Below are 9,820 nucleotides of genomic sequence, written 5' to 3'. Positions count from 1 at the left end.
CATTCAACACATCCACAATCCTTGATCATCATTGATCCCACACAATTCTCAGCTTCCCTCCTACAGATCAACCCATCTCCCTCTTTGTGACCGAATTGACTCTGGAACGGCCATTGACTTGGTTTAGGCCGGAGTCCACCAGATTGATCTCTCGAATCTAAGCACTCCATGTGCAGTGCATCTGTGTGAGGTTCAGCAGTTTGCTCGGTCGAGGAGTCTTGTCCACACGCTCGATTCTTCACTTTCCTAAAAAACCAGCAAACCGTTTTTCCCCATCCACAGATACAAATTCATGTTTCATGTAATTTACTAATGTCCAAAGAAATCCTTCTTTTCTTGTAAAAGTAAGGTCGCGCTTGTTGTTCTTAATTGAACTTGTGCTTAATTGCCAAATCTTTGTGAGGAGTGCGGCGGTAGAATATTGTAGGAATTTTCTTGTATCTTTATAAACTCCTTGATGAATATACTAAGCTTCGACTATGTGAAATGAAATCATCGAAACAAAGTTGATATGTTCTCTTTTAGTCATGAATGTAACAGCCTTTTTGTGGCGTTTATAATGCTGCACATAATTTGTGCAACGTAATAACTGTTGGGAAAAAGGCGTTGCGAATTGATGTGCAACGCAGGGTATCTGTTCACAAATTATTTTGAGCAACGCTAATAAAGTTGCACAATGGTGGTTATTTTCCTAATTGTGCAACGTATATGTTAATTTGGGCAACGCTTATTAATAATAGCATAACACTTTTGTGGGTCCCATTTTGGTTTTTTGTCGACGTTTATTTGTTTGGTTGCAGTTACATCGTTGCTCATTTCAGGTGTTTTGTGCAACTGATATTTTCTACGTTTATATACGTTGCAAAACTATTTTCAGGTCAAAACATTGCTGCCGGCTGTAGTTCCGGCAGATTTCTGCACCTGAATATAAACTGATTCTGCACCTGCATGCATATATCATTCTAGATGAACTAGAAGACTCAATTTAGCACAGAACCTCAATATCATTAAAATCGATCAAGAACAATTATTGAACATCACAATCCATCAAGACCGATTCATACATCAAAAGAGTAGATAGATGAACCATAAACCCATACAATATTAAACAACTTATGCAAAATCCCAAATGCTATAAACACAAGTTTCTGAATTTGAAACTATGAAAACCCTAACCTTCTGTTGTTACATTCTGAGAAGTCTTTTGCAAAATCCCACTTGAAATTTTCAGCAGATCTCATATTCAAAGTATCTGTATGCTCTTTACCTACAAAACATTCATTGGATTTGACTTAGCATGACAATCAACATTTCTAGGAATAAATAGCGATTATTATTACTGGGTGTGCAGATCATTAAAATTGAACTATGGATCCATATTACAATTCATGAGGAGGAAAAGTGCTTCCAGAATATACAACTATTAGCATACCAGTGTAGGATCTACATGTATAAAGGACCACCAGAGTATATCTATGCTACTAGTCTGTGACCATGTGCTTTTCTATCACTCTAGAAATCAAACTGTGAAAAAACCTATATCGAATTACAAATTGTTAGGCTCACCAGAGAAAGACTTCCAAGTTGTTGTATCCAATGTTTTAGTTTGGGCTACTAGGTTGCCTTTTGCTGTGATACAAATGCTGTTCTATTTTCAAAACATTTGCATGATTAGTAATCCATATTGAAGTTCATCTAACCTGGTCAAGTAAAAGAGGCTCAATAATCTTCTTCTTTCTCAGTAACTGAAAGAACTCATCTGTTGTCATAGACTCCAGCAGCGCATCTGGACCAAGATCGGAGATCGGAGGTTTCAACGTTGGCTGCACCAACAAAGTTAACAGCATGAGATACTGAAGAAAAAAAACAAGAATGCAGTGGACAATGAACTGAATAGTGAGTATTGAGAGGGTAAAACTACATCTTTGAACAAGCGCACTCTGCGAACATTCTGGAAGATCTGCTTCAATATAGGCAGGAAGGCAGGCAGGACAAGTTACAGCAATGCCCGAAAACAAATTGATAAGTGAACACAATTATGTAGAACTGTAGTAGACAATCCATGATAAGTTGCATCATAGATTTCACAATAGTATAGATTTACAGAACCTCTACCAAATGAAGTAAAACCAACAATAATCGCACACACCAATACTAATTGCTAAGAATCTTAAGCTTAATCATACCAATATGAGCCAACCATCTATTTAACAAGTCGATAAAGAAAAGCCAAATCATTATCTCTCAAGATATAAGTATCCCTGAACTACGAGTAAAAAAAAGAAAAAACGAATTCAGGAATAAAAAAAAAAGATTACTGAGGATTTTCAGAAAAAGTCTACTACTCATGCAAAAAAGTTCCTACCTATATCTGGTTACAGACTCGCAAGGCATTCCCTACATCTAACTCTCCAGGGATCTCATGAAACATGAAGAGCATGTAGGAACTGCCCTTACAATTATAGAAATGTAATGCTTAGAAGATACGGACTGGCTTTCCCATGGTACTCTTCAAGTACAAGCACCCCACCTGATTCAACAAACAAGACCAAGAAAAACAATCAATTTTTGACAAATATACTCTCAGAGATGGCAGATCATAGACAATTATGTTGAAAATCATATTATGTAGATTTAACGAGGACATATAACAGAGCAAAATCATGAATAGATGATTCAAAACCACCAAGAATAAAGATAAGAGATTTTTTTTTTTTTGCTAGGTCAAAATGGTTTATTAAAGCAAAAGAATAAAGCTAAGAGAACTCACATTTAATCAATTCTTTTTCAACAATGATACTAGAAAGTTGACACTGAGATGAACGTTCTGGAAGATCTGCTTCTCCTTCATACCAAGGTTACCAACATCAACAACCTTACAGAGCACTTTCTTCAATTGAAACTTAACCATAGCCTTGGTTTCATTCACCTTGGCCTCCAACTCTCGATGAGTCACAAGAGTTAGGAACTTACCTGCATTTCATAGCATTAAAAGAACACAATTAGGGCAAACACACATCATTCAATGCCAAACACACATCATTCAATGCAAGAGTTGGGAACTTACCTGCATTTCATAGCATTAAAAGAACTTACCTGGTGCCCAAATCTCCATATCATGTAGCCTTCTAAATCACGTCCTACCTTATGCCAAACACACATCATTTAATGTTCACAGGACCATGGCAAATAACTGCACAGACTAGGGCATACTGCTTCAGTTACGACAATACTTGGTTAGTTCTCAGCTTATGGATCTCCACAGGCTCAAAACTCAACCAAACAATCCACCTGCACCATGGCAAACAATCCACCGCCTCATGGCAGCAACACATGCTCAAAACTCAACCAAAACTCCCGCAAATTCCAGTAACTTTGCTGCCATTTACAACCCCATGATATCAATGACATAAACCTCCTTGTCCTTGTCTATGTTGCTCTCTTCTCAACTGAGTTTTAGTAAACCCCATCAGACTGCCACAAGTTTGAATCACAGCTCCATTACGGACAGCATCACACACCAACTCTAGCACACATACCATTTCCTTTGTTGATTTGACTTCACAGAACAAGCTCAAACCAAACCGCACTTTTCAGGTTCAAAAACCAATTTCAGCTCAGTTGTCCTTCTATGTATCGACTGCCAATAACCCTCTTATTTCTTACCGACTTCTAAGACTCAGCTCAATCCAGTGCATACACCAGAATATTGCAAGGAGCCACACAAACCATTGCAGCAACAACCCTTCCGTACAGACTGTTGGTTGACAAATGACGATTCAGGCCTTTTATCGAACAGCTGATGTGCCATTCTCATCTTGTTGTAGCATTGAAGTTCTGTAGCTTTTAAACTCACCCAAACACCTGCAAATTCAATTCACAGGGAACCCATAATTTAGAAACCATTTAACATTCATATGTCTTCACATTTGGTCCTCATTTAACCACCGGCAGCACCCTTACATTCTTCGGTTCAATTAATCTTGAAACTCCAGCAGATGTCCATCACTTCGAACCCAATTCAGCCTGCAATCTTGAGTTACAACCACCACACAAACTCGAGCTACTGATTCACCCCAAATACCTATAGAATCCATGTCTTCAACAGCTTCTCTCGACTGATTCTTAACTCCAGAATTTGACCCAAATCTCCATTGAACTCTGTCCCTAAACACTACAGCACTCGTACCCCTTGGTTGGTTTTGAGTGCAGTTGTTGATACTAGGAGCTGGTTCATCCCTACAAGGATTGCCCAGCTTTGGAGATCTGATACTAGAGAGATTGATGCGTCGTTCTGCTAATGGGCGGCCAAACGGTACAGTATTATCATCTACTATGATACAGTCTCCGCTCACAACTTCTACCACCTGCAGAGGCCAAAGAATCAAAGGCACAGGAGTATGAGATAATATAATCCGCAGGTAGTACTCTTCCTGAAAGCATTAGGTTGAACACTAACCTTTCCAGTGAAATTCTATTCATGAATTGCTTTTGAATTTATAACTGGTGGAATGTAGTTAGTCCAGATTCTTAAATGATCCTTCTTTGCTTTATGTTCAGCAGTCTTCAATGTCCGCTTAGCATCCTCCATCATATTGGCACTCCACTCCACAAATTTAGCCAAACCCTAAGTGGGGAGAAACAATACAAGAGAACATTATTCATTATGTATCCTTCATACACGAGATTAAAAATAAGTACTACCAGTATTAACATGAATTCATTTGCAAATAGAGGATTAACTCCATGCTAAGCAATGTTGTGAACGAAACTAACAGATATAAACACAAGGTGACAAACAAGTTACATGTTCTACAAGATCCAAAGCCAAATCCTTTGCTGAATCACCATCAGGATAATACACGGATCCAATTAGATTGATGAACTTGTCAACACCCTCCAAGACAATACACACCTGCAAGTTGAAACATAAAACTCAGACCAAACAAAAATATAAGACGATGACACATAAGTCATAAAGATAATGAACTCCCGTCTTTGTGCAAAACACGAGTCTCCGTAAAGTGCTTTGCTTCCCTTCCAAACAGATCTGGAGCTACTTCATTAGAAGAGGCTAAAGAGGCTGCAAGCTTTTGTGCTGTCGCTAGAGGTCGGGGTTCAGCAGAAGCATCTCCATTTGCTTCATTAGTAGAAGCTGCTTCGAGCTGATCAGCAACCGTTTCTACTGGTGCTCGTCTTCCCATGGATGGTGAGTTGGTGACTGAAAACCAAAAAGATAAATTAAGTTGGCAACATAAGTAGTAAGAAACAACACCATGATGAAAGTAGAACAGTATAAAGATAGCGATTAACCATGGTTAATACCTGAATTCCGGCAACAAAAACCTGAACAAACTGGAATTCTGGAAGCAAGTAAACGCAGACAGTACTTCCATCACGAACTTGCTCCACAATTCCTTACATAGGATTTCCCTTGTTTGCAGCCAATAGGGCCATAGCATCCAAGTTACTAGGATCTCCAATAGAAGATGGAGGTAAGTCCCTGATTGCAGGTTCAGAAGCACCAGGTACCTGCAGTGCAGATTACAACAACTAATAAATATTATGTAGAATTAGACGCACACTCAATGCTCTCACATTAATCTTAGTCTATTAGATAGTTGGCATACACACAAGGGTAATTTAATATTACACAAGTGATACGTCATCAAATGCAGGAAAGTGAATAAGCATTATTGTATAGGCTCTCAACACTATGGCAATATCACTTTTTCTTTTATTTTGATGGGTTGACAAAGAAAAAGAAGAAAAACAAAAATATTAAATAAACTTGCCTTGCTCCAGCGACCTAAACCTTGCTTCTTAGCTTGCTCTTCAAGGCGAAGAAGTTCGGTCAAATAAGGGCTGGCTTCCCCTTTTTGGTTGCCCTGTTCTCTAACCTTTGTCCAGCCTTCGGCAACAACATCAATGCAAGATTCTTATGACCAAGGAAAACTGAACCAAATTCCCTCCCTCTGGATAGTACAGTGTAATCCACTCTAAAGGTTACTTCCTGCATCATCATCAATCAATAAAGTATATAACTAGATTAAGATGACAAGAAAATCAGGAAGACAATTCAAATCAACAGTTTGCAGTTAAACCAAGACAATACCTTTCCGATGCAGAGCTTCCTAAAAAACTCTCTGCTTTCCCATGCAAAAGGCTTGTCAACACCACCTCTTCGTGCCTAAAGTATGACGAAACAGAACGGAATCAGTTGTAAGTGCATGTATAATAGAACTGCAAGGAAAATTGTGCCAGAAACTTTGAACGATTTAAGAGCCTATACTAACTAGGTCAATTTTATTCCCATCAGTGATAAGATATATACCCTGACCATTTATAAAAGTGGTTCTGCACAGTTTTTTAAAACCTATCAAATTCAACTATTTGAAAATACTATCCAAAGTTTCAGCTACTTCAAACCCAATAATCCAAATTGCTCACAAACTCTAAACACTCCTTAATTAACCAACACCCAATACTTAAAACTTCATGTTCAACAAAATCAAAACATACCCAATACACACAACTGAGTCATTCACAAAAACTTCGTGTTCAACAAAATCAAAACATACCCAATACTTCAAATCTAACAAAAAAAAGAACAAAATCAAAAACCCTAACTCTTTCAGATACTATTTAGGTCAAAATCAAACACCCTAACACTTTCAGATACTATTTAGGTTAAAATCAAAAGCCCTAACTCTTTGAGATACTATTTAGGTCAAAATAAAAACCCTAACTCTATCAAATGATTTCAGATGAAAATAAAATTGACCACAAACTAGTTTATACCTGATGATAATCCAACAAAACTGCTGCTGAATCAGAGGTTGAATGATTTGATTTCGGATTTTAGGGAAACAATTTGATTTCATGGAAACAATTAATTTTAGGAAATTGCTGTTGTAGATCGGGATGTCTTGAAGATGGGTTTTGATGGGATTAGGTTTAGGAAACTAAGCAGCAAGAGAGATGGGTTTCGGAGAAGGAGATAGAGATGTGTGAAGGAGAAGAGAAGAGTTTTCTTTTCCCTCTGAAATTTCGATGAAAAATAGAGAAATGTGGGAAATAAATTATCAGAAAATTAATAAACAAAAAAAACTACTAAAAACCCATAAAAAACCGTATACATTACAAAAAAACAAAAAAAAAAAACAAAAAAAAAAAACCTTACGGTGTACAACGCCTAGTTAGTAATTTCGGGGTATGGGGACAAGTTCGGGAGGGCATATGTTCGGGAACTATACGGGTTCGGATAGGTCGGATTCTGTCAAAAAATCGATCAATGGTTCGTTGTTCGGTAGGTAGTTCGGAACGGCATACGTACGTGTATAACTCGTTTTAGAAATGTGAGTTCGGTACTCAAAATTCGGCTTACGTTCATAGTAAATTGATAAGTATTATGACCTTACATGACTAATTTATATATCGATTTCGTCATCATGCGGCGAAATATATATATGATATGACTTATTAGTTGAAAAAAGAATATTTTAGCATGATTGTATAACAAGCATGTCGACTGCTAAACAAGAACCAACATAAAAATAATGGTTAGTTGGATAAAAAACACAAATTCTAACATAATATATCGTTAAGTATGATATATACACAAATACGTCCAAAAAATAACACACAGAACAGTGGTTGAGGGACAGACTTGGTAGCTGGAGGTCCCTCGTTCGAACCCCATCTCATTCAGTTTTTGGAATTTATATTATATTTATAATTAAACCATCCGAATTTCAAGTCCGAACTATTCGCGATACCAAATTATCGTGGCTAATTCGGCCACTCAATTATTCGGCGAATTACTAACTAGGGTACAACGGTGGTACACGTTGACATACGTTGTTTAATAAATGAAATGTTAGTAATTTGTGCAACGGATAATCTGTTGTGCAACGGATATTCACGTTGTTAACTATGCAACGTTTATATCCGTTGCGCACCTCTGAAAATGAAGCGTTGCTAAAAACAAGATATGGTGTAGTATCTCTATGAGAATTTCATTATGATCCCACTAGTTTTCGTACCTTTGCCAATTTATATTGACAAAAAGGGGGAGAATAAATGTATAGTTCACACTACAAATACATATGGTTTACGGATCATTGTGTAAGGGGGATGCTTTTCATTGTGAGATGAAGTATTGACTAAGGGGGAGTGATGCATATCACCATAGTATTGTTGTCAAAATTGTGATACATTTGGACTTTGATGTTGTGTAATAATAATTATGCCACTGTATAACAATGATAGAGAGCTACTGTTTTCTCATTGTTATAGCTACGGATCTTCAAACAACTATGATGTTGAGTTAAACACGTTCAGAATCACTGGAGTACTTGGAAGTGACGAATATTTCGTGTAATGTTGAAGAACCAAGGAAATCAAGCATTTGGATGAGAAGCTACAAAGTTTATTTATTCTGTAATCCGTATGTATTGATAGTTTTGTCACTAAAATTGACAAAAGGGGAGATTGTTAGAGCACTACTCGGTCGAACTCGCAAGCGTTGCTATCTCAAGCTTGTTTGTCAAGTTTAGTTGCCAAAACTATAAGTCTTGATTTCTAGTCTACTTATAGCTAAGTCTCGGATTAGGATAGAAAGTGTAGTTGAGCATTAAACTTCACGACGTTCATCGATTGAAGACTAAGTACTACTAAGGGGAGCTTGTGGAACTTCATCAACAAAAGGTATGTGGAGACTTGAACTCATCTATCACTCAAAAGTCTATTTACTATATCTCATATTTGAGAAAAAAGTCATATAGCTATATAGGCTTCAATTATACACATTTGATATTTCGATCTGAGTTTAACTCGCTTACATATTTCTCGAAATATGTGTTGGTGTGCTTTCACTTTAACCAAGTTCATCTTGTATTCTTAACGAAAGTCAAAAGATGATCATGTGAAAATCGCCTTGTAACATCTTACATGATTTGTGTGAGACAGTCATTTGATGTAGACTCGGAATGTTTCGTATTGATCATTCAATCACTTGAAAATTGCTTTGAAGCTAATAGTTTGTGTGAGACAGCTATTATCGTCTTCTAAGAATGTTTCAATGATTGAAATGGGAGTTTAGAACAACTAACCATGATTGGATATAGCACAATATGAGTACTTGTATGCTAACTGTTGCAAGTTATTCCAAGTTCGGGAACCATAGTATGCATACCCGTATGTGTACTGGTTGGTTAATGAAAGTCCGGGAACTTAGTATGCATACCGGCATGCGTATTGGCGTGAGTTTCAAGTTCCGGAAATTTAACCGAGTTTGGAAGGTATGCGTACCGGTTCGCATACTGGCGAACCAATACTTAGTCCAGCCACTTAGATATGCATACCCTTCTGCATACTTGAGTAGGTTATGTTCTAAAATCGGTTTGTTCATGAACTAATACATTTACTTATATAATAAGGAATGCAATCTTTTGCAAACTGTGGCTATAATGTTCATAAATTGATTCGAGTGAATCAAAATCGATTTCGCTTCAATTGTGCCTTGTATACTTCTATGAGAATATAAACAATTGAACAACTCTAGAACTAGTTTCAGTTGAGTCATTTGAACTAGTTATGGTTAAGATGAATATGGTTGATATGAAAGTGTTCATATGTCTAACTTCGGTTAACTATTGTTGAGCCAACAAGGCATACACGTTTAGGTATGGTTACTAATATCTAAATGAAGTCACTTTTCATTTGTGTGTAACAAGCTAAGTTAGATCTAACGGTTGAAAGATATTATCTTGAGTCTAATCAGGTTTTCATCTAATGGTGAATATTGAATGCTTTGTTA

At 37.0% G+C, this 9,820-nt stretch overlaps 1 pseudogene; it reads right to left on the bottom strand.

Moving 5' to 3' along the window:
- Positions 1-1,065: 1,065 nt before the first annotated feature.
- On the bottom strand, positions 1,066-6,861 carry LOC113360140 (annotated as a pseudogene).
- Between the last annotated feature and the right edge of the window lie 2,959 nt (positions 6,862-9,820).

Source organism: Papaver somniferum, chromosome 3, assembly GCF_003573695.1.
Source record: "Papaver somniferum cultivar HN1 chromosome 3, ASM357369v1, whole genome shotgun sequence".
Classification (NCBI taxonomy): Eukaryota; Viridiplantae; Streptophyta; class Magnoliopsida; order Ranunculales; family Papaveraceae; genus Papaver; species Papaver somniferum.
This window is presented reverse-complemented; position numbering and strand designations above follow the sequence as displayed.